This window comes from Hetaerina americana, unplaced genomic scaffold (genome assembly GCF_022747635.1).
Source record: "Hetaerina americana unplaced genomic scaffold, ioHetAmer1.1.p SCAF_9, whole genome shotgun sequence".
NCBI lineage: Eukaryota > Metazoa > Arthropoda > Insecta > Odonata > Calopterygidae > Hetaerina > Hetaerina americana.
The window spans coordinates 72719243-72745556 of record NW_027287538.1 but is presented as its reverse complement, the minus strand read 5'-3'; the positions used below and the strand labels follow the sequence as shown (position 1 = coordinate 72745556).

General features: G+C 45.8%; 1 protein-coding gene across 1 annotated transcript in view; it reads left to right on the top strand.

Moving 5' to 3' along the window:
- The window catches only part of pxb (putative Hedgehog signaling attenuator pxb), a 397323-nt gene that overhangs the window by 342412 nt on the left and 28597 nt on the right, over positions 1–26314 (top strand). The gene's annotated exons all lie outside the window — the stretch shown is intronic.

Below are 26314 nucleotides of genomic sequence, written 5' to 3'. Positions count from 1 at the left end.
CCCTTCTTCCGGCTGGCGTTCCTCAATGCTGAATGTCCGCCAGGTTCTCTCTCTCTCTTTCCTTGTCGACGGGAGGAAAGATGGAGCGGGCTCCCATTTCGGGGGGCAAAGCGTGACGATACGCCCCCTACCGCCGGCCCCCGTTCCCCCTGACCGGCGACGCCCTCACCTCAGTCTTCATTTCCTCCTCCGACAAAACTCCTCTCAGTACTTGGGAAGACAATCCACACGTTTAATAGTCCCTGAGTTACTTAAATTCCCGCATTTTCGTGAATATAGTATATCGGTAACAAAACGTGTCGACGTCATGTATGTACCTACTTTGCCGGGGTCGCTGCGAGACTCACGGAGTCTTTGCTTTCAGCCGAAAATAAATCTGACTCCATAAGAACATTATATACTATGTGTCAAGCGGTGTCTGTCGTCTCCAGAATCTATGTGAGTATATATATATATATATATATATATATATATATATATATATATATATACTCACATAGATTCTGGAGACGACAGCCGTGCTGTCGAAACGTCAAATAACAAATTGTGAGTGTCCTTTCTTTGTGTCTCTATATTCTAAAAATCTACATCTGTGTTTTTATATATTTGTGCGTCGCCGAAGAGCGTTCCATTTCGAAGATTTTATATATATATATATATATATATATATATATATATATATATATATAAACAATAAACACAGTAATAAACCAGAAGAACGGTTTGGTAGGTGATGGTAGAGTTAACCCAGTAATAAGCCCGGTGGCGTGTGAAATCCACACATCAGGGTAGGGGGCCAGTTCCTTCCCCTGTGCCGGTTATGGTTTCCCAGGAAGATCTGGAACCCGAAAAATCGTATAGCTTAAATACATATCTACCTCTCCGACGCCTTCTTCAGGTAAAGAAGGCCGAAAGCTTAAACAATTTACCGTGTGAGTGTCCTTTTAAGTGTTACTATTTTATTTGTGTTCTATTGTGCCGTCCCAATTATAATGCTCGTGTGAGTGTATCTGTATAATCGATATATATATATATATATATGCATATGCATTTACATATATATATACATATACATTTACATATATATGTATATAAACACACACGCTACGTGATTCGTATCCACGGCGGGGGCTTAATAATTTCCGGAGGAGGATGATCTAAGGTGGCGAGGGTATGGGCGTGGAGGGAGGGGGCGGGAGGGGAGGATGGAGAGGTAGATAGGAGATGACGGAGGGCGCTTCGTCTCAGGAAATACAAGTGATATTCCATTGGATGCGCGATCGAGGGTGGCGCGAGCCCCCATCCAGGAGACCACTGCCCCGGAGCGAGCCTCTCCTCAACCGCTTGAAAGCGACGCCCTGGGGCGAGGGAGGGGGTTGTTATTTATTGCGCCCTAACTAGATTCCGGGACCATTGGAGGACGCGGCGAAAGGTTCCTCGCGTAAGGAGACGCCCCTCCTTCGCGCCTACTTGTCCCGACCGACAATGCGGTCCCCACCTACGTGAGCAAGCCCGCCGCCCTGGGGGCAGCCACTTGGTCCGACGGATATCACGGCGCATTGGAATATGAGTCGGCGCGCACCCATCCAGCTCCGAGGCGGTGGCGTCGCGGCGGTCAGGGTACTCTAATAATTGGTTAGCTCCCCGATGGGTACGCACCACTGGAGCATTTCCGGGGCTCGGTGGAGAGGGGCCGAGTGCAGTGAATCAATTTGGAGCCGATCATGATGAGAGCACCTCATTTCCGTAGCTCGGAAGACGCGGGGGAGCGCTTCTAACGGAGTGGCGTGGCGCTCCCAGCGAGTGCGCGCCAACCGCGGAGTTAGCACGCAGCAGTGGAGTGTGCACAGCCCCGCGCAGACTGAACCATTCAACCCCCAGCACACCAGCCAAAGCCACATGCCACCAAGCCCCCCCTCCCCGATACAATTTGAGTACGCTCTTCATATAGCTACAAGCAATCCATTCAACATTAGGTATTGCTATATTTTTGAGGGCACTACACGCTGAATATGAAAAAGAATATAAACTTCGCACATCAGACAAAAATCTTCATTAGTGGATGGAGCTGGACCGCGAATTCAGAGCGCTCTAGTCCGAGAAATATGACACAAAATATGGCGCGGGTTGATTACTGTGTTTATGGTTACATATATATATATATATTTATATTTATTTATTTATTTATATATATATATATATTTATATATATATTTATATATATATATACAGATATATATATACAGATATATATATATATATATACAGATATATAAATATATAAATCTATATATATATATATATATATAGGTATATATATATATATAGGTATATATATTATTAGGTAATCTACAGGTTAAGGTAGGTTTTTGGATGGACATAATTACTAATTACATAATTTGTGACCCCTAGCAAAACACAACATCCTACTCTACATCAGGTCCCTCTTCAGCTCTGAGTACTTTCTTCCACCCTTCATCCCGCCCAACATCCCTATCCCGTTCCTTCCCTTTCCTCTTTTGCCCAACATTCTCCCCTCAATTACAGTCTTCAACATCCCGCTGCCGGTCAATACCCCCTTCATCCACTTTTCCTGTCTTCAAAGGATTGCTCCCAACAACCCCCTCTCCTCGCCCACCATACCTAGTACTTCCTCATTTGTTTTCTTCTCTGTCCATTTAACCTTTTCCATTCTTCTCCACACCCACATCTCAAAAGCCTCCAGTCTACGTCTATCCTCCTGCTTCAATGACCACGTTTCCGCGCCGTACATAGCTACGCTCCATATCAAAGTTTTTACGAGTCTTTTTTTAATATCCCTACTCAAAGTCCCTGTCATCAACTCCCTCCTCCTTGTGAAAGCCTCTTTGCCTAGCGCATTCTTCTCCTTACGTCCCTACTACTTAGACCGTGTTGGTCTAAAACACTACTGAGATACGTAAACTGTTCTACCTACTCTAGTTTTTGCCCTCCTTTTTTAACGTTTAGCTTAGCCTTTTTCTTTCTAGAGGACCGCATTACCTTTGTTTTATTAATATTGATTCTCATCCCATACCTTTCGCACTGAATTTTCAATTCACTCAGCAATGTTTTCAACCCCTTGGCTGACTGACAAACTAAAGCTTGATCATCAGCAAACCTAGCTGATTTTACGAATTCCCCGCCCACTTTCATTCCTACCTCCAGTTCTTCCCATGCGTCTTTAATCATTTCCTTTGCATATAGGTTGAACAGCAAATGGTGATAATGGGCAACCCTGCCTTACACCTCTTCCTAACTTGATTCTCATCCCATACCTTTCGCACTGAATTTTCAATTCACTCAGCAATGTTTTCAACCCCTTGGCTGACTGACAAACTAAAGCTTGATCATCAGCAAACCTAGCTGATTTTACGAATTCCCCGCCCACTTTCATTCCTACCTCCAGTTCTTCCCATGCGTCTTTAATCATTTCCTTTGCATATAGGTTGAACAGCAAATGGTGATAATGGGCAACCCTGCCTTACACCTCTTCCTAACTTGATTCTCATCCCATACCTTTCGCACTGAATTTTCAATTCACTCAGCAATGTTTTCAACCCCTTGGCTGACTGACAAACTAAAGCTTGATCATCAGCAAACCTAGCTGATTTTACGAATTCCCCGCCCACTTTCATTCCTACCTCCAGTTCTTCCCATGCGTCTTTAATCATTTCCTTTGCATATAGGTTGAACAGCAAATGGTGATAATGGGCAACCCTGCCTTACACCTCTTCCTAACACTGCCCATCCGGACTCCCCGTTCCCCACTCGCACTTGAGCAGCCTGAGACATGTACAGGTGGTGGATTAGCCTCCTATCCCTCCAATCTATTCCTATTTTCTGCAATATACTCATTAGTTTTTCCCATTTCACTCTATCAAACGCTTTTTCGAAATCTACGAAACAGGCAAATACCTCCTGGTTGTGTACTATATTCCTCTCGATTAATAATCTCATTACTGCAATGGCATCACGCGTACCTCTCCCCTTCCTAAACCCAAAGTGATCATCCCCTAAGTAATCATTTGGCCTACTCTCTATCCTTTTGTTAATGATCCTGAGAATAACTTTAGCTTTGTGGGATATCAAGGTATATATAAACCATAACCAGAAATACAGTAATCAACCCGAAGGTCGATTTAGTAGGTGATGGTAGAGATCACCCAGTACTAAGCCCTATACGGCGTGTGAAATTTACACATCAGGGTAGGGGGGCCAGTTCCTTTCCCTGCGCCGGTTATGGTTTCCCAGGAAGACCTGATACCCGAAAAATCACTTTAGCTTCGGTGGAGCTGCAGGTGCCCAGAGTACCTTGCCCGGGAATCGAACCCGGGACCCTCCGATCAGCAGTCCAACGCTCTACCCACTGCACTACCGCGACCTACCAAGGTATATATATATATATATATATATATATATATATATATATATATATATATATATATATATATATATATATATATATATTTATATATATATGTAAATGTACCCCTTGGACTACCGCGACATATATATATATATATATATATACACACATACATATACATACATATACATACGAGGAGATAGCGCTAGCGAACAAAAACACAGAGAAACACACACAAATGAAACTCACACGTACTCCTAATTTTTGGTGGCCAAACCACCTCGTTCTGTGGAAAGAAGGAACTGTCACATTCTCATTTCCTTCTTTCCTCCGAGAAAGGTGGTTTGGCCACCGTAAATTAGGAGTACGTGTGAGTTTCTTTTGTGTGTGTTTCTCTGTGTTTTTGCTCGCGAGCGCTATCTCGCTCCGACGTTTAAATTATTATTCACATCCGTGAATCTTTTCTTCTGTATATATTCAGGAAAAATTTTCCAGAGCATGGTGAATGCGTAAGGCTACGTGGTGGTTTGCCTGGGTTTATTGTTATGACATATTTGACGGGAAGACTCCATCGCCAGTAGGACGTGGAGTTGGGCTCGGGGTGAAATTGCAGTTCTTTAATGTCGTCGGAGCAGTTCAGCTGGCAAACCGTGTTAGAGTGAGGGTGAATATTCGGATATGGATTCGCTTGACTTTTCAATGGTATTTTTTTCCCCATCCTCTCTTCAAAGCGGTCATACAAAGGGCACGCCCACGCGGTCACAAGCGACTCTCTCTTAGCCGTGATCTGTGAGTGCCTTGCTACCCACGCTTCCCGCGGGCAAACCTAACACACGTTGAATTGCTCATTCACGTGACTAGTGTCTTGACCGCAAATAAAGTGCTCGGAGAGAGGGGGTGGAAATAATTCAGAGAATACGTGGAGCGGATAGTAGGAGATGTAAGTGTGGGTAAACGAGTGGGAAATGAAGTGTCCAGCCGACACCAGGAGAGGGGAGGGCTGAAGTTTGTCTCAATGTTTGGGTTAACTGTTGATGGGAGAGAATTTGCGATTCCGTGATCTCCAATGACGGGATAGGGAGTGATTTCATCCAAAGCAGTCCCAATTTCGCCTCCTTGAGGTTCCTCGAGTCGATTCAAATCCAACCTAACCCCCCGCCCATTGTTCCTTAACGACAGAAATCCGCACAAGCGAAGGCCATCATCACTTATGGCGTCCTTCCCATCTTCTGGAGGGACGTGACCCCCCGCCCTCTTCGCGCCTGACCCCGTCTCCCGATCCAATTCCGTTCCACATCCGCGACCAAAGCGCCCTCTGACAGGTGACCGTGATAGACAGTCCCACATCAGGACGATAGGTTTCGCGCGTCGTGGAAAATGTCCCGTATTTTGCGAGTACCGCCGTTTCTTTCTGCCAACAACCGCCGCCGGTGCACGCACGATCTCGTCGTTGTGTGCGCACTCGTGGTGCACAGTATCTCTCCAGTCGTTCCAGATTATCACTCGATGTCGATCTCTGAATCTATCGACGGGAAGGAGACTAATGACGCCCGCGCGTGTGAAAACTTTCACCCCGTGTTGCAGTCGCCATCCGTAAATCATAATTCCACCGTTAATGGTTGAATATTTCATTCATATTGTTTGTCCATTTTAGCCCATAACGCATCTTTATGTTTTTGGAATTTTGATTTGCTTATATATCAAACTAACGAAACAAATGAGGCGGTGCAGGGTATGATGGGGGAGGAGAGAGGATTGTTGCATACATACAGCAAGCATACTGCTTGGCAATGGGATGTTGAAGACTGTGATACGAGGGGAGAGAACGTTGGGCCAACGAGGAAGGGGTAGGGATAGGGTTGGCTTGTTGGAAGGGTTGAAGGGAGAGAGGAAGTATACGGAGATGTAGAGGGGCTTGTTGAAGAGTGGGATCTTGGGTTGTATTTTTTAGGAGAGACAGGAGAATTATTTGTTGGCTCATTTCCATCCAAAACCTACCTAAATCAGAGTATAAATAAAAAAGCCCACCTTCAGGCTACCACTAAGCGTGTGGAAGGTGTGGGATTGGACACGAAGGAGTGCGAAAAACACGCGCCATCAAAGTTAGGGTACCAAATGGTCAGTGATAAGCGGGTAAATTTAAATCAATCAAACCATGGAAATGATATTTACTAACAGCTTAGCACTATAGTTGGTTAATTTAATCTATTTTTCTGTCCGATCGTGTTGAGGCGCTGGTAATTATTTCTGCTTGCAATGTAATAATAGTTAGAAAAGTAATGGGTACAAACTAGGGTAATTATTATACCAATATTGTTCCTTAGGCACCCACTTTGGCTATTCACTCTTGTGCCCCCGGGGTTGTTTTTATCGCAATTTGAATGCGCCCTTTGCTAATGTTGAAAGGTGCGCATTAATATGGATTCGAATTCGGGGAATTTTCACGTAGTCCTCGATGGAAGCACTTGCAGCCGGGCTCGATTTCTCGGAAATGGTGGGTTCTTGTCTCTGAATTTACCTTTTTTGCTCCCGTGTACATGCGGGGTGGTTAGATGAAATTCGCGGTGTGAGCACGTAAATACCCCCCCTTTTCGTCTTTCTGTGACGTCGGGCACTCCCTCCCTCCCTTTCCTCTCATCGGCGTTGTTTTTCATGACCTATTGGTTCTCATGCTCTCGCTATACGTGTGGTACTCCCGGATCTTGAGACGTTTCTTGGAATGCTCTCGCCGAATAATTCATTGGTGGCGCACATGGTGCGGCTGGCTTAATGGGCCCTTGGGGCAGATATTGGAGGACATAGATTTTGAATCGAAGGCTCCCCCGAATTTTGCAGCCGTTTATTTCACTGTGCTGTGTACTTAACCGAGGGCTGTTTATCGCCCGATTTTCTCGCCTTTGTCATAATTCAAGTGAAACAGGAACGCTTTAAGCGTTGAGTCACCCGTATTGCTTCACCGGAAACCTTGAATAAAAGATCCCATTCTAATCGGAACGACCGAAAAAATAAAACTTCGACGGCAAGTGAACTCCATTCGGCGGCATTAACTCGGGTCGTTGACTCGCGACCGTGCCGATATATCCGAACGTAAGAGGAGGAGGAGGAGGTAATTGTTATCCTACGCCGTTCTTGTTAAGTTGTGGGCTTTTCCTGTCATTTGGCTGTTCCATAATAGAGAAAGAGATTCCGTTCGCTCTATCGCCTCGACAAATCGTCCTTTCTACGACCGAGAGCACGGAGGCATTTTGGGGGGGACACGCGTCAGTACGTATTGGTCGCAACATACGTGGGTTCATCCTCCACGTTGAAATCGACTTGGACCCCCCTTTCACTCCCTCGATCGCTCTTCTAATCGGGTCGGCGTTATACATAGTGCCTCAAAAGAGAGATTTTTTGAATAAGCCTCTATCAGCATCTTTCCCTTTTCCCTGCACGTGAGGAGTTGAATTGATTGCGTTATTATAAGAGTTTCGCTTCGTTTCAGGCAATTAAAAGAGTGTCTTCTGAGAATTGGATTTCTCATAAGCGTTCCATTTTATGTTTCTCGTCACAATTTCAGTGACTTTCTTGTCTTGATGGTGAATCTCAGGTGTCAAGACTCTCTGTTCGTTTACGTCCTGGCATTGTAAGTTTGTTCTCTCTAATCATTTTTATGTGCGCCCATGTCTGGAAAAACAGATCTTCCAATCGACATTTCACATTTAGCCATTCATACCTTTGCTCCGATTCACCGATGGTTTATTGAGCATCAATTTTTGTCGGGGTTCGAGGAATGTTCAGTTCTATGATTCTTCATTAAAAAGCAATATTTTCGCCCTCGGCATTGGATTTAGACACACTTGGATAATATGAATTATTCACATCGCGTTCGCACCCAGCAATGTGCGGTAATTGGAGTGGTGAAATTAACTTCATTGAATTTATGTAGATTTGCCTGGGTTTATTATGATCATTTGAGTTTGCGCTTTCGCGAGTCGGCCATTCGGTCCGTTCGCATTCATCTTTCTTTCGATTGGAACAGTCGATACAAATTGCGAAACATTCGCTGCAACGAGGAGAGAGTTATCATTTCCCCGACTGCTTATTGCCACCACCACACACAAAATCCACAAAAAATCAATACACTCATTATTCAGGGTTCATGAATGCATGTGTCTCCCGTTCGCAGGAAGTTGGCAGTAGTAGAGGTGATGGAAGTATTGCTCATTTATGATTGGGTAACCATAATCAGGTCCCTTTCAAATTTTTTATGCTTGCCCATAATTTTTTATGTGCTCCCGAGTTTTAATGCCCTCGGCGTGAACTTTCCATTCCCTGCTGAAATGGGTAACGGAGAGAGCGTTGACATATTTTGACGCTAAAAATCCTCATAAAACCTAAGCCAAATCAATTGCAGATGGAGCTGACGATTTGCGCTTGTCAGTATATATATTATTATTATTAGATAATCTACCGGTTAAGGTAGGTATTTAGATGGACACAACCACCAAATAAATATTTTGTGACTCCTAACCAAACAAAATCCAGCATCCTATTCCTTATCAGGTCCCTCTTCATCTCCAAGTACTTTCTTCCTCCCTTCATCCCGTCCAACATCCCCATCCTGCTCCTTCCCTTTCCTCGTTTACTTAACATTCTCCCCTCTATCACAGTCTTCAACATCCCACTGCCGATCAATATGCCCCTCATGCATTTTTCCTGCCTCCATAAGATTTTTCCCGACAAACCCCTCTCTTCGCGCACGATACCAAGTACTTCCTCATTTGTTTTCTTCTCTGTCCATTTCACCTTCTCCATTCCTTTCCACACCCACATTTCAAAAGCCTCCATTCTACGTCTATCCTCCTGCTTCAATGACCACGTTTCCGCACCGTACATAGCTACGCTCCACATCAAAGTTTTTACGAGTCTTTTTTTAATATCCTTACTCAACGTCCCTGTCATCAACTCCCTCCTCCTTGTGAAAGCCTCTTTGCCTAGCGCAATTCTTCTCCTTACGTCCCTACTACTTAGACCGTGTTGGTCTAAAACACTACTGAGATACGTAAACTGTTCTACCTACTCTAGTTTTTGCCCTCCTTTTTTAACGTTTAGCTTAGCCTTTTTCTTTCAAGAAAATCGTATGCAGTATATATACTAATGGCTTAATTTTGAAGTCTTTCCCCACCAAAATGTACATTCTCGCGACTAGTTTTTAATTTACTTATTAATCCGGGCCGTTACCTGTCGGCTTATCATATTCTGTTAAGTCCATGAGTACATGCGCCTCACATGCTAGTTTTTAAGCTTCTCTTTCTCACGAGCAACACGTACTCTTACGTTAGGTTTTCTCAAAATGCCATGGTTTTTATTTTATTGTGAATCGACCGGTTAAGGTGGGTTTCGCCCATCGGGACGGTGTATGTGTGCCCGAGAGGGCTTTCAATGAGCAAAATCATTTTTGGAAACTGTTTCTTCTGCTCATTCTACGAAGGCACCTTTCGCTGTAAATTGCCGAGTGGAAAAAAATCGCTCGGAGGAAAGATGGATTTCATTTAATTGATTATGAGAAGAGTCACCCTGGTGATCATTTGGGTTGTGGCCCGCCGACATCTTTGAAGAAGACGATTCATCGTAAGATTCCCAGTCTCCCCGATCAAGGACAAAAGCCTTGAATGTTACTCGTGGTATCTTTGCAAAGTTTTAAAAGTAATTTCATACGGTGTAATCCAAGGCGGAAGCAAGCGAAATTTATGTCCTCGCCGACGGCCTAGTCCCAGGCATCACCACAATGGCCTAGTCCCCCCCTCTTGAGGGATCTGCCCCCGGATGACCCGATCAGCATAAGGTGGCGCTTATTCACCTCGGCCTGGAATATCCGTTCCCCTCTTCACGTTGCTGTCTCCCTGTTTGCCCTCGGTCGCCGCAGAGTGTCAAGAGGCATCGCGGCGTTCCCGAAGGGGGTGACGGCCCTTCCGGTACGTCATCCACCCGCTGCGAGCCGCCGCAAGTGCGCGGGGTGGGGTTTTTATAGGCGCGAAGCTTTTTATCAATGAATATTCACCTACGCATAAAAATAAATGCATATTTTAGCGTAAGCACGCGTACATTTAGATGCACTAATGCCTGCTTAAATCTTGTAGTAATGGGTTTATTCGAGTGAACTTGTAAATTACCTTTTTGAATTTAGTATGTATGAGTGGTTGCGTCTGATTTTGTGGCCACTGTGTATCCGATGCGGGGGAAGTGGTGGCCTCCTAATCTCTCCTATTTTACACTAGTTGTCCAATCTCCTAAAGTGATGTGTTCTCCTGCTACCGGGCGAAAGAAATCAAGTGTATGTGAAGCTGATATATCCGAAAATCCGTTCGTTTGTGCCTCTCGAAAGGTTTAATGTGCGTGACGCAAATATTAATCGCGCAAAAAATATTATTTTTTACTTAAAGAGTAATATCATTTTCGAAACTATGCAAGCAGTCGCCGACCCATTCTCAGTTTTTGGGAAAAGTCAAAATGTTCGCTGCGTCTGTAATCCACGGCTGGCAAGTACTTGATAATTCGATAGATAAATTTGCTCTGAACCCAATCGCAAAACTGATCGCTAGCATGTCTCCTATCCCCAATCATCAGCGAACCAGTCTCCGTTTATAGGCTTTCGTCTTTAATTTATTATATGTGTTTATACTTTGGACTGTTTATATGTTTGTGCCTAGAACGGCGAAATATGTTCCTTGAGCAGTCGTACGAATTCTCACAACGGATCCACTTAGATTTTGGGATGAATGATTCCTGCAATGGTTTTCCAGTCGCAGGCAGAAATTAGTCTCACGGTGTCGGCGGGGTACACGTACGTATCTCGGCTGCGGTCGCTTTCCTTTCTCGGAGATGGACACGATGGACTAATTGCCCGATCGTGGCACGAACCTTCCAATATACTCGTACACGTACTCGTATGTATGTATGTCCCCTTCGCGATGTACAATTGCCATCAACGAAGCGATCGCATGTGTACTCGTGCAAATTCCGCGTCCGAAGTCTCACCTTCCGGGAGACCAAGGGAACAAGAGACGAGGGGCATGAATGGGCCGCGAAAGAGCCGCGCGCGGCGGCCTGACTCGGGCGCAAATGACCTCGGCCGCAGTCACACGCCCCGGGGGGGAATGCAAAAGGGCTTTTGGGTCGCCAGGAAGTAGTGTTTTCCCGAGAGAGGGGCGAATTTTTATCCGTTGTCGGATCCCGCGCCATTAATTTCTCTCTTTCAGGAATCTCTCCTCCCTTCCCACTTAAAGGTCGAGTCGGGGTCGTTAAAGGCCTCGCTGCAGGAGCGCATTCCTATTTACGAGGCGATCTCTCCGCCCCACCGAAACGGCGCTTGCACGAGTGGGTGGGAGGGGGCGGGTGTGATTTAAGGCGCGGGACGATAGATGCCGCCGCGAGGGGCCGAGCGGGGGTGGGCCCCCCTTTATTACTCGCATTCCTGCGGGGCATTCTGGGGCGGGGAGAGGGATATGGCGGTGTGGGGGGGGGAGGGGCTGCGGTGCGCGTCACAAAAGGCCGGTGATGGGATGTGACGAGGCCCGGCGCCGCAGCGGCGTTGAAGAGCGCGGTCGGGAATGAGGGGGCAAATTACCACTGGCGGGTGGGCGAAGGGGGTCGGGGGGGGGGTTGCTTCGACCGTGGGCGGAGACGCAGTTCCCCCCCCCCCCCATATCGTCACTCGTTGCACGGAGATAAGCGCCTGGAAACATGAATCAAGGACCAGTCGTGAAGATTCAGTCATCATCATATGGGACGTATGATGAGCCACCAGATAATTGAAATTGTCCACTCTCGATTCATTTATTACTTTATTTATTTATTCAAGTCTCAGTTTGTGGCGCAACAATTGATTTATGATATGTACGATATAGTTCTAGATGCCAAAAGGTGTCGTGTTTCAGGAGCGACATTTTCCATTCACACGCGCCGCATGAATTTATTATGTGCGAGCTTCTAATTGGAATGGTAACTGTTTGTTAATTCGTCAATTAGAAAAATCCAAAAACAAGAACAAATTGTCCTTTGGTGATAGGCATGCTTGCTAATTTTTCAGATGCACTGAAATCCGTAGTTATCAGCCCGGAGGTAGTTCTGTTTCGGCGACCGAGAAAAAAAAACTTGCATATGTCGGTGACCGTCCAGAGGCGTGGCACGCTTGGACCCGTAGCCCTCCCTCCCATTGGCAGACGAACGCTCGCGCTATCTCGGCTATCCCGCCGATAGAGTATGGTTCAAGAGGAAAGGAATCGCGAAACAAATGATGTCGAAAACGCCTGCGTTAATTCAAATGAATTATATCAACAATGCGCACTTTATTGTTTGCTTTCTAGCTAGATTTCGCGATTAATTTTTCATCAATTAGTATTTAGAGCGGAGCTGACAATTGGCTGGCGTACGCTTTGTCTGGAAAGTCGCAATTTAAGTCCAAGCGTGGACACAGTTATTATTTTTACCGTTAGAAGTTACCTTTGGATTTTATTTCTGTCGTAGGGGCATGGAAATTAGGATAATTAGTACGCCCGCATTATTTGGCAGTTGACATTAGGATGCGTTGAAAAATGTTAGTTTACTTTCATTGTGCCTCATTCGCGCAAGTAATGAACTAAAAAGTCACACACACACACACACACATATATATATATATATATATATATATATATATATATATATATATATATATATATATATATATATATATATATATATATATATATATAATATATTTTATATATATATAATATATTTTATATATATATAATATATTTTATATATATATAATATATTTTATATATATAATATATTTTATATATATATAATATATTATATATTTTTTATATATATATAAATATAAAATATATATTATACATAGATATGTAATAGATTGCGTACAAGGTTTAGAAACGCACAAACTCCAGCTACCAAGCGACCTCGCTAAGGTTTCCCGCCGGAAGTACATAGACGGGAGTCGGACCCTAATGTATCGCCGTTACCTTTTGCGAGCAGCCCTCCCTTTTGTCTCCATTGCACAGCTATGTTAGGTACTCAGACAAATATATTAGCTGTGTTGGGTTAATAGATGCTATTGGGGTAGCACCAGACCTTGAGTGACCTAATTTACTTTCAGTCATTTCTTCGTCCTTGCCTGAATTTTACGTAATTCCATGCCATCCCAATGGAAATGGATGCCTCGTCCCCCGTGGAAGATTTTGTTATGCGGAGAAACGAAATTTTATTAATGATTTCGGCTTGATAACCCTCGTTTTGATTTATTGATTCAAAAAAGAAAAAAAACAAGGCCGTAGACTCTCCCCGTAGATGAATTACGGATGAAAGTGGTTATCCGAGATGGAGTTTGCTTGGTGAGTCCGCCGTTAGGCGATAGTTGGGCGTCCGCAGCAGTCTTCAAGGCAGGGTAGGCTAAAGGAGTTGACCCCATAAACGGTCAGCCATCATCTCCTGGCGCGACCCACCCTCCACTCATTCCTATCCACGTTCATAAAGCTATGGTTTCCTTACCCTGTCGCTGGAAAGCGAGGCGCTTGGACATGGAGGGCGGGCCTCGATCGAGTCCAGAGAGCCCGGAAAGTACGGGTAAATATCATGGCTCACCATTAGAGATAGCGAGCCACTTAATTAACCGTCATTTTCATACGTTTCCTAGCGAATGCTCTTCTGCTGCTGACATCAATTACTTGCTAATTTCGATGAATTTTTTATGAGAATCTCTCGTTGCCTCTGTCTTTGGCATACTACTACCGAAGGCTCGTGAGTATTGTGAGCTTCCAACCCCTGTTTTCGTGTTTGCCAGGAGTCAAACCATCACAGCACACGTAAAACTCACACCTGGAACCGGATTCGTGCCCGCGGTCTTTGGATTAAGAAGCGGGAATGTTATTCACCAAGTAAACCGGCCATTTTTCCTCAGACTAGAAATAAAGAGTACTGTAGAAAACAGCATGATTATTTCATGAAGAATCCCTTTTTCGCACTCGTTCATTAATTATACGTATAATACCGAAATGAGAATAATTATTGGCTGATGTAAACTACTGATAACGTAAGGACGGCAAAGTTCCGAGATATTTTTATGTTAACGATAAGAAAATAATTAAGTGAAAGTTAACCTAAAGTTGAATCAACATAAGGTTTGAAAGTGTTTACGCTAAAGATCAATGTTTATTAAGTCTCCCTCCTATTCTCTTTATTTGAACCCAGTTTTTAAATAGCGTGGCGGTGATTGTCTTTGGTGGTATTGTTGATTCATATAAATCATCAATGCTCTGTTGCAACGTTAGTGTTTCGCGTGACGTTGGCACAGTTACTCCATAAACGGGCAACTCAATGGAGTGAAGCGCGAAACAACATGCGAGGGCGTGTCGTAAGGATCTCTCTGCAAGTTTATTTCATGTTTCAAAGCCGACCGTATCCTATGCTGTTTTTTTCCGTGACGTAACTCGGAATGAAAAGGCAAGTTGTTCCGTGGAACGTGGTCCTTGGGAGCCATCGGGCCTAAGTCTGAAGTTGATGTTAATTTGGTTCCACCCAGCCGCCTGTTAACTCTTCGGCTTCAACGAAATTGGTCCCGAGAGTGAACCACTTGGGAGTCGCGTTCGGCTGCGCGCATGGCGACACGCGTGCGTGCGGCGAGTACTTCGGTGCGTGAGTGAGTGTTTTTGGAGAAATGATAGAAGCGGGAAGGTGGAAGTGGGGGAGGAAGAGGCTAAATTGTGGTGGTGTTTACCGTTTTTTTATAGCTATGCACAAACGCTATCAACGCTTGGATGTTGTTTGGACGACTTTAGCCTCCAGAGGAATGTTTATAATTATACGCCCTGCCAACCCGTCCCCTCTCTCTCTCTTTGCCAGAGTGACGGTGGAACCGTAAGCCTCTTCAGAATGTCAAAAATGGGTCAATGAAAATGCAATTTATTTTATGGAGAACTTCCTTCCGTTCTGCGGGTTCGTGGCCTTCGTTTTAAAATGGTGTATTTCCACGCTCATCAGCACACACACAAGTATATGCACCGGTTAAAATAGATGGGCACAAGCTACAAAACGGCGCGGCGACCCATGCCTGTCCTAACGGAACTCAACCTGGCATCCAGCATAACAATAGGCCCCTCCACAATTCCGAATACTTCCTTCCTTCATTCCATCCAACATGACGGCATATTTTGGAGGTACAGAGAGAAGCGTCATTGGATCCACCACAGACTCCAAAGGGGGAGGGGGCCTTATGGAGGTTATAATGAAAAAATGAAGAGTTAAGGTCACCCCGAAATCGGCACTTGTGTTGTTGGGAGGGTATGTTTGGAAAACGTAAACATAGATGTGATGGAGCCGAGTAGGTATGTATGTCCCACCCGTCGACTCTGAGTGAACACGTCCGTGTTGTGACCACCTGAGCCCCGAGTCGAGTCGCCGTTGCTTGAGGCTCCAGGGGCTCGTGTCTGGAATCACGCGGGAGTCAGATGACGTCGAAGAAGACGACAGTGTCAGTGGCAGTGTCTATCTCTCTCATTTCATCCCGATGGTCGTTCTGCAAATGTAATTTGAGGTCGCAATGCTGTGTTGCAAGTCGAATCGAGTGTTCAGGTGACAATTCCAAAAGCCTCAAGTCTTGACCGCTTGTCTTCGTGACTCTCTGACCATTGCGATTCCTCCGACATACCCGCGTGACGCTTGCTCGCCTCCAGACCAATTTTCGACGCGCCTGGCGGATTTTCCCCGCGGCCCTTTCCAATCCCTTTATCGACGTTTCCCTCCATACATCCCACATCTTTGCCTCGTGTTCCAAATGTGCCTCAAGTAAACTTTTAAGTTTCCACTGCCTTTTCTTGAAACCCGTCTAATTAAACCAAGTTTCTAAAAGGCTGCCTTGCATATTTTGTGCGTGGTTTGACGCAAATACTACGCATCAAGTTCGTGACCTTTTCCGTGTATCCTTGACCTTATCCAAGTTATATGTTGCATGCATCAGCGCATTTATTAATTATATTTCTTCCTCCATAGTTTCTTCTTTGCCGATTGGAAATTCCTGTGTACCGGTGGAAACGTAAGTGACAGTTAAATTCAGTTTGACGTTTAAGGAGAAACCCTATGAAAGGAAGGATTAGCGGAAGTGCTCGTTAAATTAATAACTATCTTACTTCCATAAGTTGATCGTTGACTGATTTACGGATGAATTAGTATCGGCGAACACAGCATCTGTTGCATTATGGCTGGAGCCCCCATAATTACGGTTCATCGCGCCGAAATTAGATAGGAGGTATGCGTTCTGGCAGCATCACCTAGCGTGGTCTTAATCATCTCGAATCCTTTCATTTGGGAATCTAGTTGAGAATGCGATGTGAATAGTCATTCGTGCGTGTGTGAGATGCGTAATAATAGGCTTGCAAACTTGTCCCTTTATAGCCTTTCAATGGAGAAATGTTTGGATTTCTAGGGCTGCTATTTATTTGCCACGGACTGTCATGCAGTGCTAACTTGATTCGCACGGAGGAACGGGACAGTCGACGTTTGTAATTTCCCTCTCCTGCTCGATAGTTTCCTCGAGGCTATGCGGGGAAATCTCGAAGGTTTCCAAGCAACGAAACAGCCATAGGTTACGAATGGAGAGTGTACCACAATTACGCCGAATTTGATCTGCAATTACTTCATCCTTTCGCTCGATCATTAACCGTCATTGAGGCAAAGTTTTCGGAGTACTTGAGCAATATTATTTGGAAGTGGAGGGAACATTTTTGCATGAGGACCGACCGCCATTGAAGTTTATTAAGTGCTTAACCGTTGTCACGTTGCAGTCCTCTTCATTCTGTTCGCCCATGTTAAAAAGGGGCAAAGGATGCGCATGTCGGACATTAATGACGTCATAGAGTATTAGTAGTGGTTGGAGAGCTTTGAACGGTCAGCTCATCTAAGACATCGTGAAATATTCTCGATGGGCTCTTGCGAAATTTTTGCCGGGCAACTGGCCGTCAGTTTTATCTCCACATGTGTTTTCTTTTCTTTCGATTCTTGAGTCATACTTCGATAGATAAGAAAAATATCTCCTTTCTGTTAGCTTAAGTCAAGTCATTCTAAGTTTGTCTGTCGGGCGTGAATTGCATGTTTTATTCGCTTGTGCTAGGATTATTACCTAGGATTATCCTATTACTAGGATTATTACTTGGATTATTATATAACACTGTGTCATAAAGATTGCAATGGCGCTTCTCGCATTCGTGGTGTTCAAAAGTTGGTGAAGTTACCTAACATGCTAGATACTCAAAGTAAGCCAGGGAAATTTCTTTAAAATTGGAATGAAGAATGTCAGTTTTCTCTCATCTCACTGTTAGTTCCCGAAAGTTTTTGCTGCCAGCGACCGAACTGGCCTTAAGGAATCCATAATTATATTGCGGGAATGGCAAAGGAAATGCATACATACAGTTAGGAATAATGCATTCGCTCAATGTAGTAATAAGCCCTTACTTGTCCACGTGGAATGAAATACCTGTGGCTCATACTTAATCTGAAGCATTACGGCGAATGCGTGCCGCGGATTCACAGTAATTCTCACTTCAAATGTACGATTTACTTCAGAATGTTTTAATTTTATTAATTGTACTCGGACCTTAATCGTAATTTATATCACTTGCATATTTACTTTGGCTGTCATTAACATCAATCATAATTAATCAGTTTAATGTTATAATTGACTGTAATTATATTAATTTTAATAAGCCTGTGTTGCATTTAAATGTTTGAATTGAATAGTGTACAAAACAGCTTGCAGTAAGCATTCCCCGTTCATGCATAAAGCGGATTACTAAGCATTTTGCTGAATACAGCGCTTAATTTGAATATGGATCACTTTTCGGAGTGCGAGCGACAAATGACGTCGGTTAATGATTCCTGACAGTGATGGCGTTGCTGTTGGGAACGCTTCTGCTTCGGGTTCAACTCCATCTCGGGGCGCAGCTGTTTTGCACTCGTGTTTATCTGTTTGCGGCGTGTTAATTAACTGCTCGATAATATCTGCTGCTCTCCGTCTATGATCTCCTATTCCTCGATTAGTGGCGTGGCCGTTATGTGATATCCCCCCAGAGGGCGCGTCTCGAGTCGGGGCGACGTGATGCGTGCGCTTCGGTCTTCCTGTCTCCGGGGCGGCACAGGCGTCACCCGCCCCCCCCCCCCCCGGGGAGACCGCAGAGTTACCGTCTGCTCGGCGCCCTCCTTCCATCCTTCTTTCTCCAAGGGCGAAAGCGGGTCAATCCTGGATTATCGTCCTGGAAATGCACTTGGCTCTCTCCCTCCCTCTTCGCCCTTTCTTCCCCTCCAATCGCCGCTGCGATCCCAACGTGTCTGTGCCGGAAGGCGCATGCCCAAAAATAAAACTCCCTAAGCACGGTGTGTGCCTCTAAGAATAAGGGTGGGTGCCCTGTTGTTCATTGGGCTCGGCGTACATTGGGGGAACGGACTCAAGTTTTAATATCATTAAACCTTACTTGAACAGAATACTTTAGAAGTATCTGCGGATCAGCATTAAGGAAACTAGTGTTCATTAGTGGTGACATATTCGAGTGGAAGATTTAAGGAGAGGTGTCGTTTCACTTCGGTCCGGCCTAATCTTGAATAAGCGTCGACTGTTTGGGACCCTTTGCTGAAGGCCCTAATCGTGGCATTAAACTGGAGACGTGTGAAGGTGGCCCACTTCGTGAAGGATTCCCACAGACGAACCGGAAGCGTCACACTGTTTTTTATGGGAAAGCATTGGATCATCATTCATAGAATTTAAAATCAGAACAGTGGGAGATATATGTTACTTATTAATCGATCTATAATTACTCTAATGGTTGGTGACCTAACTCTCCCTGCCGCATGCCCTCGTGGCGACTTGTCGGATTAGACGTAGATGTACTTGTTCCGATACAAACGCATCCAGTGCATACGACTCGCACCCAAGTATCGTCGTAAGGCCTTGGAAGTGTGGAAAGTATTAGGCCGTGTGTGCATTTTGATGAATGTGCATGAAAAATAGCCGGTCTTCGGTTTCTTATTCAGCATGAAAGGGGGCCCTAATCCTTTGGAAGCAACCGTCAGAAGGCCCGTGTCTCCGTATCGTTCATCCCTTTCGGCGTTTTCTTTCCTTTGGCCATCTCTGACCTGCCAGCTTAGGGAAGCACGAGCAAGAGGCGATTGGATGGGAGGGAGAAGGCCGGGGATTTCCCATCTTCCATCTCGATCCGTTGGGGTTGGCTCCCCGCTTCCTCTTCTCGGGTCTTTACTGCATCAACCGAGAATTTATTCCACTTTCGGAGCGAGCGAAAAAGGAACACTTGATTCGACAATGACAATAATTGACAACGGGCATGGCAGTCCATCGGTTTGGACTTCCGATCCCGGCTTCAAATCCAAATAACTCCATTGGACACCACCGACTGAATTCCAGGCTGTTTGGCCTCCCGAGTGCGAACGTACAAATCTTAAAGGACCCAAGGTGGGAGAGGGAAGACAAGTGCTGCCGTCCTTCCCTCACGTGTGAATTAGCAAGCCGTACAGGGATTGCTTTGATATCTCTTGTTATTATTATAAATGGTATTGATGGTTGTAGATGTGCACACAGAATAAGCACCACGTCCAAGTGTCACCCGACACAACGTAGCACCCTGCATTACACTAAACCCATCAACTCCGCATACTCTCCGCCTTCCTCCCTCCAATTCAGCTTCACTTTCTATTTCCTCCCCCACCTCCTCAGTATTCCTATCGCGGTCATCGCCTGGCCAATCACCCTGCATCCTGCCCACCCGACAACTCTCAGGTTCTTGTCTCTCAAGCAAACCTTCGGGTCGGAAGCTGAGGTGTTCGGGGTAACGGTGTTTGTTTCTTCGTAAAACAATGACCACCGGACTATTTTTGAAATGTGTAATGTCGACCATACCGTAGTCTATGGTAATAACTTTCAATAATTGTTGGTGAGATGCATATGATGTACTATATAGTATGCCGATAATTTTGGCGGATAAGGGAAAGGTTGTAATGTTTAAAATGAGACGGGGTTAAAGAGAGGATAGGGAAGCCGAGGGTTGAATAGTAATAGGGTGGTGGCTCTAGAGTTGGCGTTCTCCAGGGGTGGATGAAGTCCGAGAAGCTAGGTTTGGGGAAGGTATGCAGTGGGAACTGGAGATGTCGGGGCATATCTTGTCAAATTTGCACATCTCGTCACTCTCCTTTATCTTTCGTTCTTGAACAATCCGCGAGGAGGCGATGTAGGAAGTGTAGTTTTTGGGAAATTTTCCCGAATTCCCTTTCAAGTGCGCCTTTGCTATGTTTTTCCTCCTCGTAGTCCTCCGTCTTCGGACCAAAGGGAAGCAAAAGCGACGTTCCTTTGTCTCTCTCTCTCGGCAAATCCGCGCTCTGTCCCGCACCGGCGAATAACTTCCTCCGGTAGAACGAGGTGGGAAGGGGATTGACGAGGACCCCCCAAAAATCACTTCCTGCTGCCGGCCGGGACCCCCGTCCCCTGCGCGCCCTCCCGGTGGAATTATGGGCGGCGGCTGTTCTTTCTCTCCTGGCCACATGCCCTCGGATCCGAGTATTATGGAACTTTTGCCTTTGTCAAATTTTATTTCGCTTAACGTAGCTTAAATTACACCTGAAAATCGCATTATAAATATTCCACATAACCACGATCGTGACGTTACTTCCAACTAAGCCGTGTTTGGAGCCAGTCGAAATCGTATATTCTGCTCGTGCGTCAAACGAAACATGCTGAGAAATATAGATATATATGGATTACACAAGCGCCGTTTGAAGGGACTAGATGTGCTTTCCGTCCAGCTGAGAAAGTCGGTAGAAACTCCCGTTTGGTACGTATTATTTTATTTTGAGTTTCATTTCGGCTTGGATGTTCCCCAGTAAAACAAACGATATCTCCTTCCTAATCACAAACCACTCCCCTGCAATTAAAGAGGGAGCGGAGGTACACCGTGTGAGGGTGGGCTGGCGCAATTAAGTAATCCGGGGGTGGGGGCGGAGTTTCGCAGCCCCCCCCCTTGGTAGAAGTGCTCATCGGAGATAAGGGCGCTGGTTCACCCGACGACCCCCCGCGTGCTCGAGGGGCCAATTCTCTTTCGCCGCTGAAGTGTCCGAGGCGCTTCTCCCTTTTGTCATTCATCCGAGAGGGAGGGAGGATATGTTAGGGCCGGAACTCCAGCGGTCTGGCAGGATTCCTCCCTAGAGAGGCCTTCTTCTTCACCTGCGAAGACACCCGTCGCCGAGGCAACTCCATTACATTTATTCGGGGTTGCCTCTGTACTCAAAAGAGGGTACATGTATGGTGGAGTTGCCCAGTACATTTGTGTCAGTTCACTCGTGGATATTTATAGAAGATAATAAATGACTAGTAATTAAGTTTCTTTTTGAAACCTTCATCGACGTTTCAAATGCAATCATGCATCTATCAATGGATCTTCTTGATTTTTGCCAAAAGTAATATCGTCGACTTGATTCCGCGAGATTTATATTTGTCTTTGAATTGGAGTAGTTTAAGCATCTTCATTTTTTATATAAACTCTTTTGATGTAAAATTGTTTTGCATTTTCACGCACGCGCGGATACGAAGGAGTCCGAGCGAATTTAAATTAAAGTAGGCGGTCAAAGTATAAATTCTACGTACTGTGATTCACCGGGCATGTAGGAGGCTGTCGGTTATTTTTAAGACATAAGGCGAAGTTATAATTTCTCATTTTTATAGTTTAAATGCTACATCAGTGGAGTGAGGAGCACTCCAAGACCTTGACGATCACGTAACATGTATTAAATATATTTATTTGTCAGGGCGATGGTTTATGCTCGTATATTTCCCAGTATTCCTGTTGCATTCATACTCGGTCATTCATAAGGTAGTCGAGGATTTTTGGAATTAGAGTGTACTTCCACAGAATTAAAAACGCAAATTCGATTTCAGTTCATTCGAGTAAATTCAGTATGCATGAGCCCAACTCAAAGCTATTGAATCCCTGCTTGTTTATTTCCTTTTTTGCTTTCTTTTGGAGTCGGTGGAAACGTGAGGCGATGAAGACGGAATCAAGCTTGGCTCTCTCTTTATTTTTTCGCCCCATCAGTGGCGTGGCAGAAAGCGGTGCGAGCCCCCCCCCCCCCCATGGGAGAGTGCTTTTGATTTGAACATGCGATAAGCCCGGAATCCCATCCCTGTGGCAGCACATTCGACAGAAGGGAAGAAGACGCCTCCATTGCCGAGTGAAGTCGAAGAGTTCGCGATTCAGCGAGCCAGGAGTGGATGGACACTTCCCCCCGCCAGCCAGCGCTATCTCGTAGGGGCCGGCCCTGATGTCCTTCCTCCCGTCTATCCGTGGCCAACTTTCCCTTCCCCTAATTGGCTGCCGGAGGGTTGACCGTTGGGCAAAAAACGGAAAAAAGCGCAGCCCTTCGGGGGGGGGGGGGGGGTTGGTGAGGTCTCTCCCCGGCCGGCTGTGTGAAATGCCGAGGTTTCACGGGGGGATAAGGTAGAGAGGGGGGGGGGGGGTTTCGGCGTCGATAGCGATATGGGAGGGAGGGGGGCTGGAGGAAGAGCTGTGGCCAGGATTATCGCACCTACCGGAGAAAATTGGAGTTTTCGCTAATTCCTGCAAAACGGATGCCAGGTGTGAGAGGGCTTTGGTTCCTGCGGATTAAATTCGTTTGTGGACTTCCAATGAGGTCGGCTTCGGCGGAAATATACACGCTCCAGCACGCCTCTCCGACCGGCCCTTAAAACAATCGAACCCTTAAATTGTCGGCGAGCCATCGCCCGAGTTCTCCCAAAACGTTGACTCGGTATCCGCCCCCGGTTGATTCTAGCCGCCGCAGCCGTTAATTAATGTTTTAATGCCGCTGATAAAAACGCCATGGGTCCGGAACGCAACCTCCCTCCTCAAATGGTCGCTGGAAGACACAACATGAAGGACCATCTCCGAAAAACTACGTTTTGTTTCACGACCCGATCTGTATTAGCCTCCGCCCCGGTGTGCGCGGTCCTCTTCTGAAATGTCCGCTTAAAAAAAATAGTTTTTCTCCAAAGAACTCGTTATCTATGCACATGAGTTGCCTGAACAGTTTCATGAAGATGTACTTCTCATATGGATTTCGGGAAATTTAGACGGAGGCAGTGGTGGATTGGATGTGTGGTGCTGCTGGACATTGGACGGCCTACGTGGACGATGAACACGCTTTTCGGAACGCGCTGAATGGTTAACAACAGTTAAATTCCGCGAACATATTTTGAGGGACGTGCAAAATTTGAGGTCGATGGAAGGAATGATTTTTTTGATGAAAACAAAGAAATGTTGGCCAAGTGAATGGGAGGAATGAGACCCCGGACATGTGACGCGAAGCAAGTAATGAGGAATGTCGAAGGACACCAGCGTGATAGCGGTCACTGGATAGTTGCATCAAACCAATCGGGAGAGTTTTTTTAGCTGTTCTCGGCGAAACAGCGTTTCCCGTCTTCGATTTGCAACCGTGAAAAAGGTCTCTTTACCGCCCTGGAGAAATCTGCCCCGATAATACGTATAATGGACCATTCCGTTCGCCTTGCGGCGTCGTGCGAAAAATAGTCCTGTTCGTCTGCCCCCTCCCCCGCCCCTCAATTCTCATGTTCTCTCCCAGGATATTAAGGTATCGTAAAATAAAGTTGATTTGCCGATTTTGTTTTTTAATTTTGAGCTTACGCTTGAGCCAAGTATGCATGTAAGGTAAAATATGGAAAATAGGGTTTTTGCAAATCGAAGACTTTTCCTTCGCCCTGCGCACATGCAGATATCATTTGTTCAACCGCTCCTTCTTTCACATGGTTTCCGTGCGCGCGGCTCTTTGCAATTGTTCGCCTCTCCCGGAACAAAACGCATCGCGATCACATGATTTCTAAAATTCGAACAGCATTTTCAACCTCCGTCCAATTTGCCGGCTGAGATTTTTAACGCAATGAATTCACACACGTATATCCCACACAATCATTAACTGTTTATTTTCGTGTCGTAGCCCTCGTGGTTTTAAATCTCTCTGTTTTTGTTCGTTAAATTAAAAATATTAAAACTGCCCCATTTTCCATAGGCCAGTGCATTACTTACTGTTGAAACAAATGATTAACTTACTGTCCTGTGCTTTGTCATGTGATCTATCTTTTAGCCTGGTCGGTTTACGGAATAGGGTGAAGCGACGTAATTGTGTCTTTCCTATTTTACCTGTACTTTTTTCATTACTGTTTTCGTTTATTCTCAATCTTACATACCTGGTAAACGTTTTCAGTCGGGCGGTATTTCTTTTAATTCTTAAAGAGGCTACAATCAGCATTTCACACAGTGAGTCAAGTGGAATCCTTAAAACTGCGCTTCAATTTTGAGTAATCGTGCCGGTGCAAATTTTCGTTTCCCAGTGATAGTGGTTTTGCACAGTGGTCTTGATTGAGTGGCCTACAACTGGCAGCATGATATCAGAACGCAAAAATACGATGCAACAGTAATGTAAACCTGGCCGCTCCACTTTCAACATGCACCACTGAGAAACAGCGATCTCTTATTCGTCTGTCCAGCAGCAAGGGGGGCGAAATCGTCGCAGAATGAAAGTTCAGAATGGTGATTAACCTACTTCACTTTGACAGTAATGATAGAATAGGATCTGTCATTCAGGCCAGGGCACAAACCTCCCCTGCCCCCCGGTCTCATCCAGGCCCTTGCGTCGCCGGATGAAGGTGACGTGTGCGCGGGGTTTGGGGGGGGGGCTTAAGATGAGAAGAAGCGGTTTTGTCGTCCAGGTTACTCCCGGAATCCCTTGGCGACAGGGGGGGGAGAGGAGTAGTGAGAGTGGTGGTTTTGCCGACCGAATTCCGAGAAGGGTGTCTGATGAGAAGGGGAAGGGGGAATTATTGAATTTCGCGGCGAGAAAGGAGGCAGGGGCAGAGGAAGAGCACTCGGGCGATGGATGGACGGGAGGCGCCGGGGGGTGCGGGTGGGGAGGGAGGGTTTAGGGACGTGTGCGTGTTTGCCCGCCCTCCTCCCTGGCCTCGAAACAGGATTGCTTATCTGATTGCTCTCGATCGCATGGGGAGATAAGCCCCCGCAATTATTTTTATTGGCACTTCTCCCTTCCCCACCCCCTCTACGGCTTATTCCCTTTTAAATTTAACTGGCGCCTTCTTTGCCTCCCGTGTCCATTGTGACCCGAGTGTGATTGCGGTGGCTCCCGCCTATTGTCCCGCAGGAGGTGGAAAAGTAAAGGTGCCTGTGGAAGGGCTGGACCACCCCACGAACCGTTTCCTCTCTCTCTCTCGAATTTCATTTCCGAGCCGAGTCTCTTCCTCCTCATCCCGGGACACACTCCCCGTATCCCGGTTGATTATCGGAACGGTCCCCCCTGAGAACCTCTCCTGAGTAACCGAGTCCTCGCGTCGTCGAAGCGCGCCAAGCCCTCTCTACACGCGCCTCGTGGATTCGCACCCCCCCATCCCCGTGGAACAGGACGTGATCAACCACCCCTTCCCCATCCGAACGTTGTCACGGCCGTGAGACTCGCAATGAATGCCCATTAGAGGAGTGTAGAGAAACGTGTAAGACCAAATAAACGTCCTCGGCGCCCTCACTTAAGGCGTGCTGGCAATTACACTGCGTGAAGATAAAATTGCATCCGATGGTTGTGCGTGGCGCACATTTTCCGAATACCCCCATCCACTTGCGTCATCAACGCCTACGTCTTATTGTTATAAGTTACTGCAGACGGAAAAGCCCCAGACATCGCCGGGCCGGTAATTGCGCTGATTTGTTTGGGTTGGGATTGTTTTGGCTTTTTTGAAAAAGAAACTGGTCGTTGGTAGCGTATGCTTGCAGGCGGATTGGTCGACCGGTTCTCCTATTAATCCAGGGATACGCGGTT